Raw genomic sequence first — 22,685 nt, 5'->3', positions numbered from 1 at the left:
GACCCCATGAACAACAGGTCCGAGGCTTGTCCTATCCTCTACCCTCTTTAAAATCCCTTACACACTTGAGCCCATTGATGCAGTCCCTGTCTTGGAGAGGCTTCATCTCTTTCGCTGACCTTCTACAGTTCCAAGCATGATCTCTCTTTCCAAGGAATATCATCTCCTAACAACATTTCAAAAATCTGTGAGATGAAGCTTTGTCATCTTTGGCTTTTAAGAATACTCTGGTTGCACTTTCTTCAAGGCATCTGTTTGCTTTTTTGGCAGTCCATGGATGTTCAGTACTGTCCCCCAACACCTCTATACAAAAGCATCAATTCTTCTTTGTTCATCCTTATTTTTCCTCTGACTCTCAGATGCCTGGCAGGTGATTATATAGGTCAAGGCTTTAATCAGATGGACTTTATTCTTTAGACTGATGTCTTTGATCATCAGGACTTTGGAGAAGTCTCTGAAAGCAGACTTTCCCAAGGCTATATGTCTCTTAATCTCCTGACTTCTGGTACCACGGGTGCGGATTGTGGATTCAAGTAAGATGAAATCATTGATGATTTCATCTTTTCTCCATCTATCAAGATGTTGCCTATTTGCCCAGTGGTGAGGATTTTTGTTTTCTTTATATTGAGACGTAAGAGACTATTATAATAATACCAAGAAGTTACAATGGTAGTTAGACCAGTGTGATACATTGTAGATGAGCATACATTTTTAGACTTTAGATGTATTTAGATCATAAAAGTAACAACATTTTATAATAAACTCAATGTATGTTATTGGAAATAAGGCTTTGGCCTGACCAACAGATAATAGAAAAACAGAAATTAGTAAAACAGAGAAACAAAAAGGTCTAGGGTAGAAGTGGCATCTGTAACTGTCTGGGACACATTAAGTACAACTTGTTATTTTTCTTTTAAGAGGAAATTTGATCTAGTGTATAAAAGGAGAGGTTGACTTTGACAAGGGGTGTGAAAGCATAGGGCACATGGACATCAATGTCAGTAGATAGAAATGAAAACAAGTCAACTAGCACATAAGCTTGTATTGATGCACTTTAAGCCCATTTTTTTCTCAGAGTTAGACACACTATTGCAAAGGAGAAGATAAAAAGTAAACCACAGATTGGCAGAGTTTAAATTTAAAATGACTAATCATCAACTAAATTGAGGTTTACATATATATATATATACATATATATATATTACAGAAATGAATTACAAATTCTTTTTTTATATATGTGTTTCTTAAATTGGAACTTTTTTATAGCATAGATAAAGGAAAGTCAGCATAATGAGTATAAGAGCAAAATGAAAATAAATGGAAATTAAAATTTGAAAGTAGAATGAAAAATTAAAATCATGGAAAGTAATGTGAGGCTCATGCTAAGTGATAGGATAAGTAGACAATGACTTTGCTTTTTCTAAACTTTGTTTACTTTCAGAAAACATTTGAATGGCAGCTTTTGAGTTTAGGGACCAGATTTTTTACTACCATTGACAAACAGATGAATCTTCTGAGAATAATGCCTCTCAACTCACTTTGTTTGAGGAAGAGAGTAATTTGTGAAAGACACAATATACATGTCTTCATATATCAGACAATCTGATATGGAGGAGGGATGATATTGTCTTCTGAAGTCCTAAAAAGTATATAAAGATAACTGTGGTAGGAGCTCCAGGGGGAAAAAACAGTGCATAGGAAGTTGTGCTGTAAGCAGACAGACAGTGCCTGCTTCTCTGGCTGTTTGAATCCAGCCGCAGCTGTGCTGGAGGAAAATGAGCCATCTTCTCAGATGCAATTTGCTGCCTCCAAGAAGATAATAGATGGCCAGCTTTGAGTCAGCTCCTACTTGAAGACAATGAGACTGAGTGAGTGCCTCTTAATCAAAGATGGAATAGGATGTTTCTAGATTTCTAGATGTCAATGATTTTTTTTTCTTTTGAAAAAGAAATGATACAGCTTTTGGTAAAGACATCATATTGAAAGGATTCAGCTTTAATTTACACTCCCAAAAGATATTCTATTAGAAATGGCACAGTATAAACACTGCCTGACATCAATACTGTATACCAAGGCTCACCAGAAATGAAAAAGACCAAGAATAAAAACAAAATTAATGAAGTAAGTTTCTTGCATCATCGTTTTCATAATCTAGAGTAAATTTGGACTACCTGCTTGATACAAAGAATTTAGATTGATTTTAAATATAGGTACTTGAAGAACGCCTAAATAATTATTGGCTATTTTGGGAGTAGAAGTAGCTTCAAAAGAGAATTCTTTTCAATTGTTTTTCTTTTCGTAAACATACACAAAAGATTATTAAAGATACTCCTTAAAAGGATATTAAAGGATCAGAAGCTGGGATTCAAGAAGAGGCCATAAAGCTCCATTTTGCTGTGAGGTGTCATTTTTCAAATAGCTTCTAATCACATCACCAAGCCTGTCTGGAAAAGCCAAAGTATTCTTAGTAGTAAGGCGGTTAAGTGGTTACTGACTCTTATGCAAATGCAACGTGATTTTATCTGAGATCAAAATTTTTAAAATGCCCACTCTAAGAGAAGAAGACCTTCGATGAGACGGATTGACTCAGTGTCTGGGAAAACAGGGGTAGGTATGTCAGAGACAATACGGTTAACTCAGAATAGAGCAGGGTTCAGAATTGTATGTAGGGTTGCTTTTAGTTGCAAGAGCTCGACAGCATATAACAACAACAACATGTACTGAAGTTGACCTTGGATCGCGATGGGAAAGTCTGCTGTTAGGGACTTCCCTAAAGTACTCAGGAGCAACGGTGTCTCTCTGGAGACTAAGGTGCGCCTGATACAGGCCATGGTCTTTGCAATCGCTTTTTATGTATGCATCAGAGAGTTGGACAATGACTAGGGAGGACAGAAGGAGAGTTGATGCCTTTGAGCTGTGGTGCTGGAGAAGAATACTGAATGTACCATGGACTGCCAGGAAAACAAACAGATTCATCTTGGAGAGGATTAAACCAAGCTACTCCTTGGAGGCAAGGATTCTGGGGCTTCGTCTGACATACTTTGGACATGTTGCCAGGAGGGACGGGTCCTTGGAGAGGGACATCATGCTTGGGAGGGTGGAGGGACGGCGCAGGAAGACCCTCTGTGAGATGGATTGATTCGGTGACTGGGGTAATCGGGATGGGTGTGTCGGAGGCAGTGCCGTTGGCGCAGGATAGAGCAGGGTTTAGGGCTGTTGTGCATAGGGTCGCTATGAGTCGCAAAGGACTCTACGGCACATAACAACAACAACAACAACATGGTTGAGTCATTAAGGCACCTAAATGTTGGACTTAAAATGAGATTGTTATTTCAGTGACTGCACTAGTTTCCTTTGGCTGCTGTAACAAAATACCATGAAGTGAAAAACGTAAAAGAACAGAAAGTTATTGTCTCACAATTCTGGGCATTGGCCAAATACACAAGACTATGGCTCCTCTGCAGTCTTTAGGGTAATATCTTTATTTGCTCCCTCAATTTTTGCAGCTACAGAAATTCTTTTGCTTGTAGATACATTATCCTAAAGCCATGTCTATCTGTCTCTACTTTATAAGAACAATACCTAGACTGCAATAGGACCAACCCTCTTCCATATGACCTCATGGTAACGTAAAGGGCAAAACTTTCAGAAAAATAATATTGAAAAAATATCACATTCACAGGGAACAGGAATTAGAACTTCAACTGTAGAGACACAATTCAATGCATAGCAGTTTCATAGCTTTCTCTTTTGGATTTGCAATTTAAAGTTTGAGATTTGATGGTAGTATTTTTCCCACTAGACAGTTAACATTTCATATCTATTAAGTCAACATCTTTTTATAGTACTTATTATACATCAGGTTTTATATTGACACATAAAACCATAGCAACTATGAGATAAGAAGTTTCGTAGACAAAGTCATGTCAAGGAGTGGTTAATTGTAAAGAAAATGCAAGAAATCAAGTAGTATGCTGTCTATATATTATGTGCTTTGATGGAGATGTGATAGAAAATAATTGTACTGTGCTGTTGTTGTTGTTGTTGTTGTGTGCCATAGAACTGATACCAACCCGTAGTTGACCCTCTGGCAGGTTTTCAGATGCAGTAAATTGCACAGGAGATTGCCCATTCTTCTAGAGAGCAGCTGGTGGGTCTGAATTGCGTGACTTTAGAATTACAGTATTTCTTCCTACCACTAGGCCACCAGTTGTTTGTTGTTGTTTGATGCCATTGAGTCTTTAAAAGTGTTTTAGGAGGGAGCTCTGGTGGCCTAGTGGCAAGAAGCTGTACTGCAGTCCCAGAGGTATGTGGTTCAAATCCACCAGATGCTCTGCTGGAGAAGGAGGGACAATCTCTTCCTGTACCAGTATGATCTGATTTGATGGTGCACGCAAAAAATAATAATAAAATAAAAAATGAAATATTTTTTTAAAAAGTCTTTAAGCATGGACAAACAAGAATAATTAATACTTTCAGCTGACTGAAGGAAAGTTGAATGCACATAGAGGTGTAGTAAGATTCACAAGTGGACCAGACCAGATCTTACTGGATCTTGTATGTTGCTGTTGTTGTTGTTAAGTGCCGTCGAGTCGCAGACGACTCATAGTGACCCTATGAAAGAGAGTCCTCGACGCTTGGGTTTCTTTCATCCTCTCTCCAGGTCATAGGGTTTCCGGAGGCAAGCTATTTTGGAAGTGGGTGCCACTCCTCCTTATACTAAGATTTTTTTCTTTTTTTTTTTTAGGTAACATTCAGCTCTCTAATTGTCTTAGTATTTCAGAGGACAAGACAGTGAATCTTAAGGCAGTGAGTGACCTTATAGGAGGCTAGGGTTATAACAGAGACAAAACAAGTGGGCATGGGAAGTAGGGGAGATATAAAAGGTGTCCAGGAGTTAAGATAAAAATGGTTATTGTATTAATTAAGTGAGACAATATGTGTGAAATCTCTGAGACCATTATTTATGTTAATTACTCAGTTAATTTTAGTTGTTATTATCTTTAACACCACTTCCAAATAAAATCCTACTGAAGATCATTTAAAAAGCCTTAAAGAAATCATAAACAACATCCAAGCAGATATATGCACACCCATGTTTATCGTGGCTTTGTTCACAATAGCAAGGAGTTGGAAACAACCTAAGTGCCCATTAACAAATGAATGGATAGAGAAGCTGTGGTATATTCACACAATGGAATACTACACTGCATTGAAAAACAAGGAACTCATTCAATATTATTCAAAATGGGTGACCCTGGAGGACATTATGCTGAGTGAAATATCTTAGTCACAAAAGGACAAATACTATATGATGTCATTGTTGTAGGATGAGGCTGATATCCGGGTGGGGGTAAGACTGAGAAAAACTGAATAAATTATGTTTACTGCATTGAAGCCGATGAGGGAGAGAATAGTTTAAAAGTAATGTATTTTAGGACATTATGATTATCATAAGAGTCTGGAATGAGAGTTGCAGAGTGGCGTATACTTGGGGTGGGGGTGTGGGTGGGGGTGTGTAGGGGGATTGTATACCAATGAAGGAGTTTTTCTTTTGCTTTTCAAGGAGAAGAGCGAACTGGGGGTGGGCGGGGAGAAAAGTGCAACAATGAATGAATGGAAATCCAAAATCTCTGTAGATGTTCATTGAAATTAAAAAAAAAAAATTAAGACAGAAAAAAATGAAGAAAAAAGAAGTCTTACAGAATAAAACATGACAGGAAATTGCCTGAATTTTAAGCCAGATTCAAGTGAAAATATTGAACAAAGGCTATCATTGTGATGTCAGATGGGTCTTATAAAAGCAAAGAACACCAGAAAGATGTTTTCCTGTTTTACTGACTTTGCAAAGACATTAGGCTATGCGTATCATAACACATTATGAACTATATATCCAAGAATAGAAATTCCAGATTGTTAAATTGCTCCTTTGCAAAGTTTGTGTGTTGACCAAATGCAGTCATTTAAACAGACCAACGAAATACTACATAGTTTAAATTAGGAATGGCGAGTGTCAAAATTGTAAATTTCACCGTACTCATTCAAACTGTTTTCTAAGCAAACAATCTGAAAACTAGTCTGTATGAATATAATGTCATATTAAGAGTGGAGGAAGACTCACTGTATAACTTGGGACACAACCAGGTTTCACAGTTTTGCTTGCTAAAAGCTGAGACAACTTGAAGCCTTTACTAATGAAGATCAAGTATTACATCTTTTTGTATGGATTATATACCTCGAAAAAACTTGAAATCTTCATAAATTTACTATTAAGAAATTTGGAATAATTAGAGAAAACATAAGTGGCAAGTATTTAATTTTACTCAGATCATCAAATCCTATGGCAGCAACATTATGCTCTTGAGATTCATTAACACTGTTTACATCAGTCATTTTCCTTTTTCCTTGTTATTTTCCATCATATAATCATATAAAAATTTGATCCATTATCCTATTAGGGAGCTCTGGTACCTTAGTGGCAAGGAACTGTGCTGCAAACACAAAAGTAAGTGGTTCTACTGGAGAAAGATGGGCTGTCTACTCCTGTGCAATTAATTGCTTCCAAATACGAACTGAAGGGTAAGCTATGAGTTGGTTCTCAGTTGATAGTACACACCAACAATCCTATTAATGGAAACAAGAACCATTTCATTTTTTTTAATTATTAAATTTTATTAGTTTTAATGAACATTTACAGAGATTTTGGGTTTTCATTCATTCATTGTTGCACTGTTTCCTCCACCCTCCTCCCCAGTTCGTTCTTCTTCCCCCCCATGTCTGTTTTAATTGTCCAATTGCCATAGTGCTTGTCAAAGCCAGTTCTGATTAATCTCTGTCATTGTGTCCCTTGCCATGCCCTATCACTCCTCCCTGAGAGAGACTTCACCCTGATTCATAAGGAAAAGGGGATGGCATATTCTCTTAGCTACTTCCTGCTGAAAAGGGGCGCTGTGGGTTTCAGGGTGAATGTCTTCTCTCACTACTCTAAAGAGCACCCTTGGCAGTAGGAAACACATAGACTATTTCATTTTTTAAAAAATTTATTTATTAATTTTAATGCAAGTTTACAGAGACTTAGGATTTCCAGTCATTCATTGTTGCACTTTTCTCCCTACCCACCCCCCTCATCCCAAATCACTCTTCTTGAAAAGAAAAACTCTTTCATTGTTATGCAATCTCTCCCTCCAAGTCCACTTCACCACTATGCAGCCTTCATTCTGGACTTCTATAATGACAAGAATACCCATTCATGCATCCCTTTTAAACAGATCTCTCCCTCATCTGTTTCAATGCAGTAGAAAGAAGTAGTTTAAAGTCTAAAGGTGGAACAATGGTTAAACATGGAGCTGCTAACTCAAAGGTAGCAGTGTAAATTAAGGCAAAACTCTGAGAGAAAAACTTAGTTGTCTGCTGGCAAAAAAGAGTACAGCCAAGAAAATCCAACAAAAATTTATACTCCATCTCATAGGACTAGAATTAACTCAATGGAACCTGACAATGAGATATATCGTTTACCTGAATGTGAGAGAAAAACCACTTATAGATACGTAATGAGAGTACTTAACTACAATAAACTATTTAAAGGACGATTTGGCAATGATTATCAAAGTTGTAAGCTATACTTTTTGATTTATTGATTCTTCTTCAGAATTGGTCATGCAGAAGGATTCATTCAAACATAAGGTGGCCACTGCTTACAAAAAGATTTACTGTTGGATTATTGTTATTGTTACTGTTTACATTTGTTTATATTTTTTTTTCATCAATTCTATTTCAGAATTCATCTTTCTGTCTTCTTTCCTGGTGCTGAATATTTTAGTCTGGCCTGGAGTTAAATTTGAATGAAATATCTAAAATCAATTACTTATCCAAATGAATTAGTTTTTAAAATTCACATATATTTGAATTTACATTTTAGCTGCCTGGAAGTTTTTATTTCTTCAGATGTGTTAACTTTGGTCTTCCACATCTGTAATAACTCTATATTTTGATGGAATGTGATAGGTCATATTATTGTTGTTAGGTGCCATAGTCATAGCAACCCTGTGAATAATGAATCTGAACTTTGTCTTCCTGTGCCATCCTCATCATCTCTGATATACTTTTGCCCATTGATAGAGTCACCGTGTCAATCCACCTTGTTGAGGCTTTCTCTACCACTTATACTTCCCTTTCCCAAGCATTATGTCTCTTTCCAAGAACTGGACCCTCTAAACAACATGCTCAAAATCTGTGATATCAAACTTTACCATCTTTATTTCCAAGGAGCACCCGGTAGCACTTTATCAAAGATAGATTGGTTTGTTCTTGTGGCAGTCTGTGGTATAGTCCGTATTCTTCTCCAACTCAACAGCTGAAAGGTATCTATACTTCTATTATCCTTGGTCATCATCAAAGTTTCAGATGCATGTCAAGTAATTAAAAAAAATCATAACTTGAATCAGGGGTATCTAAGTCTTCAAATTGACATCATTTCTCCTTAAGAGATCCTTGATGTCTTTTAAATTCTTAATTTTTGGTACTAAGGGTGTTTACTGTAGATACAAGCAAGGTAAAAACATTGACAATTTTAGTATTTTCTTCATCTATTACGATGTTGTCTATTAACCCAGTGGTGATGATCTTTGTCTTTTTTATGTTGATGTATAATCCATATTATCTTTTGCATCAAGGATATGTCCTTTACTTTTAGCAAATAAGGTTATATCACCTGCATAATGCAGATTGTTGATGAGTCTTCCTCTGCTGTTGATGACATATTCTTATAAAGTCCAGCTTTTTTAATGATTTGTTCAACATACAGATTGAATGTATATGGGAGAAAGATACAATCCTGATGCACACCTTTCCTGATTTTAAACAAATGTTCCTTCCTATTCTCTGTTGGGACAACAACTTCTTTGTCTATGTTTAGGTTTCACATTGCACAATTAATTGTTCTTAATTGTGGAAGTCTGCATGATGTCCTTCTCCAAGGACTAGTCCTTCCCGGCAACATGCCTAAAGTATGTGAGATGAAGCTTCAAAATCCTTGCTTCCAAAAAAAAAAAAAAATCCTTGCTTCCAAGGATCAACTTGGTTTTGCCTTGTCCAGGAAAAACCTGTTTTTTCTATTAGTAGCTCATGGTATATGTAATACTCTTCTTAAGAACAACTCAATGGCATCACTTCTTCTTCTGTCATCCTTTGTCATTATCCAGTTCTCTGATGCATAGCAAATAATTATGAAGACTATGACCTGGATTAGGGACATCTTAGTCTCTAGACTGACATCCTTGCTCTTCAGAACTCTGGAGAGGTCCCTGGAAGCAGATTTTCCTAATGCAATTTGTCTTTTGATATCCTGACTGCAAGTACCAAGAGTATTGATTGTGGAACCAAGCAAGGTGAAATTGTTAACCTCTTCTCCATCTATCATGGTGATACCAAAGACCCAGTGATGAGAATCTTGTTGTGGTTTTTTTTTTTGACATTAATATACAATCCATATTGGAGACTACAGTCTCTGACCTTCTGTAGCAAACATTTCAGATCCTTTTCAGTTTCAGTAGGTAAGGTTATTGATCAATCTTCCTTCAATCCTGATGCCACATTCTTCCTCATAAAGGAGAAACCAGTCCTTGGGAAAGGGACATAATGCTTGGAAGGCAGGAGGGACAGTGCAGGAGAGGAATACCCTAAATGAAGTGTCCTGACACAGTAACTGGGGTAATGAGGGTAAACGGTCAGGCTGGCTCAGGAAAGGGTAGGTTTTAGAGATATTGTGTATGGGATTCTATAAGATTTAGTAACTCAAGAGCACAGAACATCAGCAACAATTATGGAATTGCTTTTAATGAGAATGAATTTCCATTCTTCTCAGTGTTAGTAACAAGTTGTTATGACCTATGCAAACACTTTTGTGTTGTCAGTGAAACACAAATAGCCTTCTGATAGCATGTGCTTTCAGTCAAGGTTCATTTGATACCAGTAATGATATTCCTGGTGCCACAGCCTCTTTTAAATCCAGTTGGAATTTTTGGCAACTCTATGTCAATGTACTATTCCAGCCAATTTTTAATAATCTTCAGAAAGACTGTCCTTGCACATGACATTACTACATGTGATAGATCACATAGGAAATTGCTAACATCCTGGGACACTTCATTATCCTTTGAGCTAATTGCATGCCTTTTCAAGGAGTTGCTCCCAAGCCAAAGGTGGGTGACTCTACTCTGCAGCCCTCAAGCCTGTCTTTAACTGTTTTTGGTGAAACATTCTTCTAGGTCGTGTAACCCTGGTATGTCCACTTGCTGTACAGAGGTAACTCGTGGTTGCTGTGAAGCCGAACACTGTGACACTGATGAGTCAAATGTGAGAATGGTTACCCATGGTGGACAGTGTTTGGTGGAGTTCCCTGATTAAAACAAGCTTGGAAGCAGGAGTGGCATCCACTTCCATAATAGCTTGCCTCTGGAAACTCTATGAACCTAGAGAAAGGACAAAAGTTGTACAGGTGTCCAGGACTTTCGTTCATAGGGTCACTCTATGAGTCACCTGCCACTCGACGGCACTTAACAACAACAGTTAAGTGTCCACTGTAGTTATATTTTTTATTTTTTGACTAGTAGAATTTAGTTACAAACCTAGTAGAAATTCTCCTGAGACACACAGGCAATAGCAAAACACAGAGTCAAAGATCCTTTCCAACATCTCAACACCTGCAAGGCTCATCTCTCCAGCTGAGCCCACACAACTCAACAATGAGAATTTCTTTGCGTACGAAAATTTTAAGATACCTTATCTGTTGTAAAAATGAAATTTAAGTGTTGCTATTCAAATAGTTTACATATGAAAATTTCTTATTTCTTTATTTAAAATGCTGAGGGTAATGATTTATTGCCCAGCTGCTAATTAAAAGTGAGTCTATGCAAGAATAACCTATGGATGTATTTCTATAAAGATGATGGCCAAGAAAAGCTTATATGTCACTTTTACTCTGCCACATGTAGTAACAATATGTCTGAATTGACTTTATGGCATCTAATGAAAATAATGTATTGATTATTTTATTCAATCATTCGTTGATGCAAGTGTTGATAAGCATCCTATTTTTATGTGAAGCACTGTGTAGAAATTGGCCACTTTTAAGAAGATCTAGATAATAGGTATAGGGAGCTTGGTTAATACACAATGGGAGTTGCATTGCCAACCCATTCTGAAGGGCTGAAACCCCTGAGAGAAATGGACAGTCTCCTCCTGTGTGATTTACAACCTCCCACACATCTATATTTCCTCACTTGTTGTCTTTGCTGTTACTATCTAAAGCTTGAAATTACCTCACCCCATTGTCCCTTTTCCAAAATCTTTATTATTCTTTAAGGTACAGGTCAAATGGCACAGGAATTTCTTTGAAGGCCTCCTCAGGACTTAGAGTTAAGTTTGTTTGTGCTCTCTGCCTTCTGTCCCTATCACTTGTTCCTCTTTTATTTTGCTTGATATTTGAGTTGGCTTTTATCATGTTTATTATACTGTGTAGTTTTCTGAATGCAAAATGTAAGTATTACTTATTCTTTTGCCTAATACAGGACTCATTAATCATTTACTGAAGAAATAAACAAGCTCATTGATGTTTGTTAAGATTTATGTATGCTGTGACCTTCCAGAATGCTAACGTTCTCACCAAGGAATTGGATAGAAAATAGTTACATTTTTAGAAAACAAATACTGTTTAGTCATCTCTCTTCAGGAGAAGTCCTTTTACATGCTAATATGTCATTTTTTATTTTTCTTAAATTCAATCCCTTTCCTTCTTTCTCAGAAGAAAGAGGGGCTGAGTTCAAGACAGTTGTAGAAATATATGTTTAATGATGGGGACAAGAATAACAACCACCATAAATGCCATCACCCAGTGTTTGCTTGTGTGGGCCTTTATTCATAACAGTCTACATCCACTTCATTAAAGAATCAAACCTCCAAAGTGTCTGCTGGTTTGTGGTCTCTGCCCAGAAGATACTTAGATTTCTGGAGCAAAATTTATGCTTAGTTAGATGCTCCTGCAACCGCTTTCATTTTTCGACCTGAAGTATGAGGTTATTTGTCCTCTGAATGTTTGCAGAGTACATGATGGTTAATTATTTGCACAATCTTACATTGTTAATTGAACCATCTGAACACAGAGTTTTTTTATAAGGACCCCCCCCTTTTTTATATTGTGATTTTAGTGAACGTTTACAGAAGAGTTGGGTTTTCATTCATTCACTGATACAATTTTCCCTCCCACTTCCTTCTCCAATTCACTTTGTCACAGCTTGTTCCAGATGTTGTCATACATCTAATGTCTAATCATCTATTTCTTTCAAATAGTCCTTTCCTTCACCTCTCCCTGTGTAATATTCACTATTTATTCATTCTTTTCCTGTTCTCCCCTCAACTTGGATCTATCTTATTTTTATAACAAAGGTCTCATGCAGTATTTGATTTTTTGTGACTGAGACATTTCACTCAGCATAATGTCTTCCAGATTCATCCATGCTGTTTACTTTTACAGTTGAGATTGTTCACAGCTTCAGTTTGCTCTGCTCCACGGTCAACACTCTTGGCACCAGGAGCCAAGAAATAGAAAAACGTATTGCGATGGGAAAATCTGTGGTTAGGGACCTCTCTAAAGTACTCAAGAGCAACGGTGTCTCCCTAGAGACTAAAGTCCGCCTCATACAGGCCATGGTTTTTGCAATCACTTGTTATGTATCAGAGAGTTGGACAATGACTAGGGAGGATAGAAGGAGAATTGGTGCCTTTGAGCTGTGGTGCTGGAGAAGAGTATTGAATGTACCATGGACTGCCAAGAAAACAAACAGATTCATCCTAGAGAGGGTTAAACCAGGCTACTCCTTGGAGGCAAGGGTTCTGGGGCTTCACCTGACATACTTTGGACATGTTGTAAGGAGAGACAGGTCCTTGGAGAGGGACATCATGCTTGGTAGGGTAGAGGGACAGCGCAGGAGAAGAAGACCCTCTATGAGGTGGATTGATTCAGTGACTGGGGTATTCAGGATGGATGTATCAGCGGCAGTGTAATTGGCACAGGGTAGAGCAGGGTTTAGGGCTTTTGTACATAGGGTCGCTATGATTCACAAATGACTCGATGGCACATAACAACAACAACATTTCTACATGATATTCCACTGTGTGAATATACCATAGTTTTTCAAACTGACTAACTCATCACCTGGTCTTACAATAAAGTAACTGTTTTTATGTTATGTTATGTTGGAATTGAATTAATAATTATTTTCTTTTTTATTTTCTTCTATAGAGATCAGAGAGAAACATGCAGTATTTTTTTAACAAATAAACAAGAAACCAACCCAGATACTGCATGAAAAAGGAGGAATTTTTATCAAAGGGACAAATAGGGTACAATCAGTTTGTGATAGGCTATTAAAAAAAATTGGAGGTTCACAAATTTCTGGGGTCTCTAAGGAAGAAAAACCCTGCAATCTGTTTCCCTAATGGTTGTAACCAAGGAAACCCTATAAGACTGTTATACTCCATAACATTCGAGGTCACCATGAGTTGGGATGACTTGACAACAGTTAACAATTTTTATGAACTAAGGAGTTAAGGTAGTAGAAGCTGATATTGTTTGTGTTTTACCATCTCCTCACATCCTGTCTGACCAGAGTGTCCTCCCAACTTAGCTAACATATTGAGTTACCTGTAAGCTCATCAGAAAGATATATCTATTTCAAAGTCACAGCCCTGGTTGTGATTTCCCTCCCCTTGAGTTCTTGCATGGAAAGTGAGGAGAGTGAACAGACAAAAGAGAGAAGGAAAGGGGTCTATTTCAGGCTTTGCTTCTTCTCTAAGCCTTTTGTGACTGAGCTCCAGGACAGACCTTCGTGTTGTGAAGCTCTGGACCAGTTGTTGCAGTCTAAAGATAAACAGCATTCAGCAGTTCGCCTAGAGGTTGCCTGAGGCCTTGTGCTTTTTAACATTTTCCTAGCCCTACAATGATCCAGGAGCCAAATATTACAGCAGTACCAGCTGTAGCACACAGCAGCAGTTTTGTGGTCTCCCTGCTCTTAAACCGGGTTATGGTAATGAGCCTGACGTGAGATGTGTATGCCTCCCTGGTCATTAACCTGCGGAAACACTAGCATCTTTTGTGCAGCCTTGGAAGCCCAAGCTGTGCTGACTGGAGGTTGGTAATAACAAGGGTTCTTTGCTCTGATGTACAAGGTTTGTCTTCATTAAAGTTTGACTCCAGTTTAGAACTCACTGGGGTTATATGAGGGCAAATCTGAGAAGTACATACAAGTTGTTAACAAAGTCAGCCTGAGCTTTTCGTGAAAGAGTTGTGCTTGATGTTGTGCTACCCAATAGGTTGAGAATTTCATATGAATTTCTTACAAATTCTTGATTTTTATGCAGGTGCGTGGACACTAAAGTACATAAGACCACAGCAAATCAATGAATAGCTCAGACTTGCCTTTCACTTTATGACTGAGACTGTGAGTGATTCACAGGCTGCTAATGCTGGTTCTGGTCTACCTGCAAACATCGCTGGACCAACAAAGTCATGAAACCAAATCTCCTCAATTCTGTGTCACTTTCAACAGTTTATCAATCCACTTATAGCAGTTTTATAATTGTTCCTCACAGTCACCTGTAAAGCATATAAAATTAATCTTCATAACTTGTTTTAATAATAACAAACTGAGGCTCAGAGAGATGAATTGACTTTCTCAAGGTCACACAGGTGCCCTGTAGGAAAAGTATTCTAATGTTGTTGGTATTACCTATTATTTTGTTATATATAACTTAAACCTAGTATTAGTAAATATGTTAATGAATAGCTTATTATTAATAATACAACCTATTAAGTTCTATATAACTCTGATGGCTTAGTGGCAAGAAGCTGCACTGCAATCCCAAAGGCGTGCAGTTTGAGGCCACCATCTGCTTCATGGGAGAAGGATGGGAAATCTCCCTTGCATTTAACTGCCTCTGAAAACCCACTGTAAGGTCAGCTATGGGTCATTTCTAACTCTATGAAGGGACCAGTCCCTGGAGAGGGACATCATGTTTGGGAGAGTGGAGGGACAGCACAGGAGAGGAAGACCCTCAATGAGATGGATCGATTCAGTGATTTGGGTGGCAGGAGTAGGTGTGTCAGAGACAGCAAGGTTGGCACAGGATAGAGTGGGATTTAGGACTGTTGTCACTTCCATGACCATATTACAAAAACCTGACTTCTTTTTAGCAGATTTCCTCTTAACTCAGAAGAAGCAAACTGTCATATTGATATGACAAAACAACCTTTGACTGAAATTGTACTTTCAGATAACTGGAAACTAAGGTGCACCTGATACAGGACATGATCTCTACAATCACTTGCTATTCATCAGAGAACTGGATGATGACTAGGTATGATAGAAGGAGGATTGATGACTTTGAGCTGTGGTGGAGGAGAAGAGTATTGAATATACCATGGACTGCTAAGAGAACAAACAGGTTCATCCTGGAGAGGGTTAAACCAGGCTGCTCCTTGGAGGCAAGGATTTTGAAGCTTCATCTGACATAATTTGGACATGCTGTGAGGAGGGACCAGTCCTTGGAGAGGGACATCATGCTTGGGAGGGTGGAGGGACAGCACAGGATAGGAAGACCCTCGATGGTATGGATTGTTTCAGTGACTGGAGTAATGGGGTTAGGTGTGTCAGATACAATGAGATTGGCACAGGATAGAGCAGGGTGTAGGGCTGTTGTACACAGGGTCGCGATGAGTCGAAGGTGACTCCATAGCACATAACAACAACATTAATAATTAAATTAAATGTAAGCAGATTAGATAGCCCTATCAAGAGAATAAAAAGTAGCAGTATGACTAAGGAAGCAAGATCTATCACTATTCTGCTTACAAGAGAGACACCAGGATAAAGAAAGACTGAAAATCAGAAGAAAAATATATCAAACAAATAACAATAAAAAAGAGGAAAAGTGACAATATTAATCTCTGATAAAAACAAAAGTCAAGACTAAAACAGACATAAAAGATAAAGAAGGTTATTATATAATGATTAAGGGTATAATAGAGTAAAAGAACATAGCTGTATGCACTGAATGACAGATCTGTAAAACTGATAAACTGAACTTAAATATATTTGAAGAATATACACCACAAAAATAGTAGAACTTAAATACTCTACTCTCAAAGACAGAAAAACTAGAAAGAAACTCAGCAAAGTTTCAGGAGAATTAAATTGTACGATGAACTAATTCGCCCTCATAGGTGATTTCTCTCAACAAGAGTTCAATATTCTTCTCCACGTCACATGGGAAATTTTTCAGAATAGACTGTATATTAGGCCACAAAACAAGCCTTCAAAACCTTAGGAACATTGAAATACTTCATAACATCTTTTGAGACTACATTCTATAAAATTAGGAATCTATAACAGGAGGGGAGAAGGGGGGATCAATATAATATTTGAAAATAATACCTTGCTTAAACACTCCTGGGAAATAGAGTAAACAAAAAATTTAAAAAATTGTTAAAAGGTATCTCAAAACAAATGAGAAAATGAAAACACAACAATATCTTTAGGACAAAGCAAATGCAGAACTCTCAGGCCAACTTATAGTTATAAAAAACACATTAAAAATAAGAAAGAATCAAAACCAACACCTTCACCCAACATGTCCAATAATTAGAAAAAGAATAGCAAGTAAACCTCACAATCTCTATAAGAAAAGAAATAATAAAGATTAGAGCAGAAAGAAATTAAATAAAAAACATAAAACCAATTGAAAGTAACCAGTAGACCAGAAATTGGTTCTTTAAAAGGATCAATAAAATTGTCACCCCACTAGAAAACTTAACACAGGAAAATAAAATGAAGACCCAAGTAGTAAGAATTGGAAATGAAATGGACACTACCAGAACAGAACCAACTAAAATAAAATAAAAATATAGAATATTATAAAGACCAAAAGAACAGCAAATACCAAAATTGAGAGGAAATTGAGAAAGTTTTAGAAACTCACATCCTACATAAACTAAGACAGACAGAATAGAAGACTTGAACACAGGCATCACAAAAGAAGAAAGTCAACAGGTCATAAAATAGTACTCAATGAAAACAACCCTCAGTCCAGAAGGGCTTCAGTGGTGAAATCTATCAAACATTCCATCACCAAGAGCACTTACAGTATGTCAGAATTTAGCAAAAGATGAAACACTTCCAGATTCATTCTATGAAGTAATCATAACTAAGACACCAAAGTCAAGTGAAATTGTCCCCAAAAAAATTATAGACAAATATCCTTCATGAGCACACATGCAAAAATTCTCAATAGAATCCTAGCCAATAAAATCCAATACCATATCAAAAGGATATTACATCATGATCAAGTGGGATTTATACTAAGTATGTAAGGAAGGTTCACTATTAGTAAAATAGTGTGATCCTTCACATCAATAAAACAAAAGAATTACATGATCAATTCAATTGAAGCAGTAAAAGTATTTGACAAAATTCAGTAGTCCTTGATTAAAATGTTCAGTACAATAGGGATAGAAATAGCAGCATAGAAAGAGAGAACAATTAGCTCAGCTGACAGAAAGCCGTCCTCCCAAGCCAAAGGTGGGTCACTACTCTGTGGCCCTCAGGCCTGCCTTTAATTATTTTTGGTGAAACATTCTTCTAGGTCCTGTACCTCTGACATGTCCACTTGCTGTACAGAGGTGACTCATGGTTGCTGTGAAGCTGAACACTGTGACACTGATGGGTCAAATGCGAGAATGGTTACCCATGGTGGACAGTGTTTGGTAAAACTCCCCGACTAAAACAAGCTTGGAAGCAGGAGTGGCATCCACTTTCATAACAGCTTGCCTCTGGAAACCCTATCAATCTGGAGAAAGGATGAAACTTATACAGGAGGTGTCCAGGACTTTCATTCATAGGGTCATTATGAGTCGCCTGCGACTTGATGGCACTTAACAACAACAACATTATGGATAGACGGAAATTTCCTCAACATAATTAAGAGCATATATACAAAATCATAGCCAACATCACCTTCAATGGTTGGGAGATCAAAGGCACTGCTAAATCTAACCAGAGACAAAAATAACCTAAAGAAAATTATAGAACATTACTACAAAAAAGTAAATGAGACCTAGATAAGTGGAAGACTATACCAGGCTCAGGGTGGAAAGACTGCTTGTGGTTGGATGCTGTCACCTGCATAACACAGATTCTTGATGAGTCTTCCTCCAATCTTGATATCACATTCTTTTTTCATATAGTCCAGCTTCTATATAACATGAAAAGAGTCATTTCCTATAACTTGACATTAATTTTAGAGATTGTTGATAGAGTCTTTAGAAAGTGAAAGAACTAGAGTTTAATATTATCTCTTCTGCTGATTCCTATATCCCTGGACAGGTTATTTTTTCCTATCTCATGTCAAGTTTCTGCTCCTATAGAATGAGTACCTTGTAAAAAGCGTACTTCAGGTATTTGTCTTTTCCTTCTTTCCTTGCTTCCTTCCTCATCCCTCCTTCCTCCCTTTGTCCATCCTTCCTTCCTTTCTCTTTCTCCTTCTGTCTCTCCCTCCTTCTCTCTCTCTTTCTCTTCTCTTCCTCTGTCTTTGTCTCTCTTTACCCCTCCCTCACTCTCTCCCACTCTCTCTCCCTCCCTCCCTCCATACCTCCCTCCCTCTTTCTTTCTCCCTTCCTCCCTCCTTCTCTCTCTCTCCTCCCCTATCCCTCCTCTGTCTCTCCCTCTCTGTTTCTTTCTCCCTCCTTCCCACTCTCTTCCTCCCTCCTTCTCTCCCCTCCTCTTCTCTCTTTCTTTCTCATTCCCTTCCCTCCACCTCAGAGCTGTGAGGTTAGTAGTATCAATAACAGTAATTAATGAGATGAATGTTTTCAACTCAAGACTGTGTGGTCTGCATAGCTTGGCTCACTTTAGTCTGGAGCTATGGTGGTTTAGACAATGCAGCAAGATATCAACCACTATTTCAGGGATAACAACACAGTGTACATATTTCTTAACAAGTAACAGTGCTATAAGGAACTCTGGTGACCTAGTAGTAAGAGGCTGTACAGCAATCTCAAAGGTACATGGTTTGAATCCACCAACTGCTCTTTTGGAGAAGGATGGGTAATCCCTTCCCATGCAATTAAGTGCCTCTGAAAACCGACTAGAGGGTCAGCAATGGGTTGGTTCTTACTCAGTGGCATGTAACAACAGTAACAGGGCTATAGTCTCAATTGGAAGAAAATCATAAGCTTTTCATAGAGGCTATTTTTAGAAGCATGCTAGATAATAATATCCAAGTTCAGGAAACATTATTGCCTTTTTGAGGCCTTTTCCATTAGGTTCTGCTCTCATTTAGATACCTCAATATCCCAATTTGGTCAATTCAAACAAGTAAGTAACATTTTATCAGAAGATACAATTCTAAAAATTATTGGATAGCAAAACTGAAAAGTACATCACAATGTGATCAGGTGAAAATACAGAGTAGTAATAATAGAAAAATGTGCTTATCTCAATTAAGATATATAAATGATGTCCTTGACTAACAACCCTCAAAATGTCTCTGTAAGAGTGGTAGTAACCAATATTATTTCAGAATTAGCACATAGATTTAGCAAGGTTAAACAATATGCTTGAATTTAAACAGCTTATAAATGGCAAAAGTAGCATTAAAATAAGCTTTGTCAAATTGTAGAGCCTGAGCTTCAAATCACTACACTGTACTCCCTGTGAGAACACAAGATGCTAATTAATACTTATACTGCCCTTCAGGGTTTATAAATCCTAATACCCTGCATCTTATTTAATCCTTGTAAAAATTTGGCAAGATGTCAGTCTTAAGACTGCTAACTCCGATGTAAGAGATGAAAACGCTCAGACTATGTGAAGTCAATATGTATGCCTTGAGTCTTCTGACTGAGAAGCTCAGAACAAGACTTCTGAGTCCTAGTACATTGTATTTTCAACCGCACCACTTTGGTAGGACATCATGGAGATGTATCATGAAGCCTCTGACCAAATTAGTGCATAAAAGTAAATGAATGAATCCCAGCCAGGCTGTGGCAAACATGAGAAAGAAATGGTCATTGTTGAGGTCTGGTTCAATATTCAGTATTCCTTTCTCTAACCAGGCAATCCTATAAGAATTAGAACAAGTATTGAGGAGTAGCATCCATTTCCTAAACCACATGCCTCCAGAACTCTAAGAACTTGGGTAAATGTCGATAGTTGTAGAGGGGCTTCAAGTCTTTTGTTCATAGGGTCACTATGAGTCATGTTCGACTTGAAAGCAATCAACAACAACAATATTGAGATCCTAGTCATTCCTTTAAATGTGGGGAGGAATAAGGAGTGAAAGGCACAGATGAACATTCTTCATAGCCTGTAAGTCTCTTTCTCGTGGTTTTTTTTTTTTTTTTTTTTTTTTTGTGAGGATGGATGATTGTGGGAAGAGTCCTTGTTCTTCCGTCTATATATGGACCAAAGTATCTCTAAGCTCTGACATCTATTTATTCCATTGCCCTTGAGAAATATGTTTAAGAGGAGGAACGAGTATGAATCTATTCTACCCAGCAATTCAGTGAGAGGAAAGAGTTCATCCTTGTTGGTTTCCCACCACTAAATTTCCCTCTTCCTCAATGTATCATCATACTTTTTTTTCCCTAAATCAAAGTGTTCTTGTGTTCTAGTGAACCCAATGGCACACTAAAGCATATTTAAAAAAATTAAATAAAAAGAATGTGGTAAATTTAGTCTTGAATTGATATAGATTTTTACATAAAGACAAAAGCCTTGGTTTTATAAGGAAAGCTTATAGTTCTGGACTTCTCTTTCTTAATTATAAAATAAATATAAAATATAATATCTATCAACAAGAATACAGCTTCTGCCATCATTCCAATGCTACAATATTTAGAAGGTTTGATTAATTTTCAAGAAAAAACTGATCATAATCATTTTATACTCATTTCTTAAAAACATCTTGGATCCATCTATTCATACATTTTTTTATTGTATGTCAATATTTATTGGTCATCCATATCCATATGTCTGTACATAAATACACAAACATTTTAACATGTAAAAAACACTACTATGTATAAGTGGAAAAGCATTGATTAAAAGCTATAAAGGCAAAAACTGATGTCTCCTCTCTATTTATTTATATGACCTTAGGCAAGACTTATATCTGATTCTCAGTTTCTAGGCCTGTAAAAGGAAAACAATAATTCATCACCTGCCTAATTAACTATTTCACATATATGTTATAAAGATAAAAAGAAATAATTCATATTAAATAGCTTTGGAAACCCTATGACATTGAACATGTGAGAAATTCTTACTCTGATTATATGGTTATATTTACAGGTATTTCTCTTTTAAACTTCTCTCCTCCCTCCCTGCTCCACATAATGTGAGTCCACCATTATATTATAGTTGTTGCTGTCTTTTAACTGTTTTCATGTCGTGGGAATCTATGACTAATTAGCTTGATGATTGCATAATTTTTTATTGTTCCCACTTATGTTCTCAGTTACTTGTAATTTGTTACTATTATAACATTTCTTCAAAAGTTGAGCATGCCCAGCACCAGCTTTTATTTGGAAGATTTAACTTAATAGTATTGTATGTATTTGCTAATGATTAAGAGGGGTTAGGAGGTCTGAACCTTGTAAACAGGAAGGTACTCAGCTCTTAATAAAAAAGGTGCAAGTTTAATTCCACAAAGAGACATTTGGTTTCATCCTCTGAAAGTCCGATGCAGCACATTTCTTCTCTGTCATACAGGAAGACACTTCTATGGGTTTAAAAAAAAAGACTGCAAATTTTTTAAAGAGCCTATCTTTCTTTTTATTAATCTACTAATGTGTGCACCTTATATTCTCTTGAAAATTCCACATTTAACATCTTAATAAAGGTTTTTAAATATTTAAGCTACCCCAATCCTACATTCTCAGTATATGCAGGTAATGTTGTAACCACTCCAGTATAAATTTTTTTGTTGTTATGTGCCATTAAATTTACTGTAGCTCATAGCACTCCTATGTACAAAAATTCTAAACTCTGTTCTATCCTAAGCCAATCTCACTGTCTCCAGCACACCTACCCCGATTACCCCAGTTATGTGTCAATCAATCTCATCCAGGGTCCTCCTTTCCTGTGCTGTGTCCCTCTCCAAGAACTGTTCTTTCCTTGTAGCATGGCCAAAGCACGTGAGATGGAGCTTCAAAATGCTTACCTCCAAGGAGCAATTTGGTTTCATCCTCCCCAGGGCAGACCAATTTGTTTTCTTGACAGTCTAGGGTATGTTTGATACTCTTCTCCAGCACCACAACTCAAAACTATTGATTCTTCTTCTGTCATCCTCCATCATTTTCAAGCTTTTTGATACATACCAAGTAACTGTGAAGATCATGGTCTAGATCAGATGCACCTTAGTCTCTAGATTGAACAATATTGCTCTTTAGCACCCTGGAGCGGTCCCTGAAGAAGATTTCCCCAGTGCAATTTGTCTTTTGATTTCCTGAGTGCTAATGCCCAGAATGTTTATTGTGGAACCAAGCAAATGAAAATTATTAACAATCTCAATCTCTCCCCTATACATCATAGTGCTGCCAATTTGTCCAGTGATGAGAATTTTTGCCTTCTTGA

This window comes from Elephantulus edwardii, unplaced genomic scaffold (genome assembly GCF_000299155.1).
Source record: "Elephantulus edwardii isolate Elephantulus edwardi_28Jun2011 unplaced genomic scaffold, EleEdw1.0 scaffold00199, whole genome shotgun sequence".
Lineage (NCBI taxonomy): Eukaryota > Metazoa > Chordata > Mammalia > Macroscelidea > Macroscelididae > Elephantulus > Elephantulus edwardii.
Note: the sequence above shows the minus strand (reverse complement) of the source record.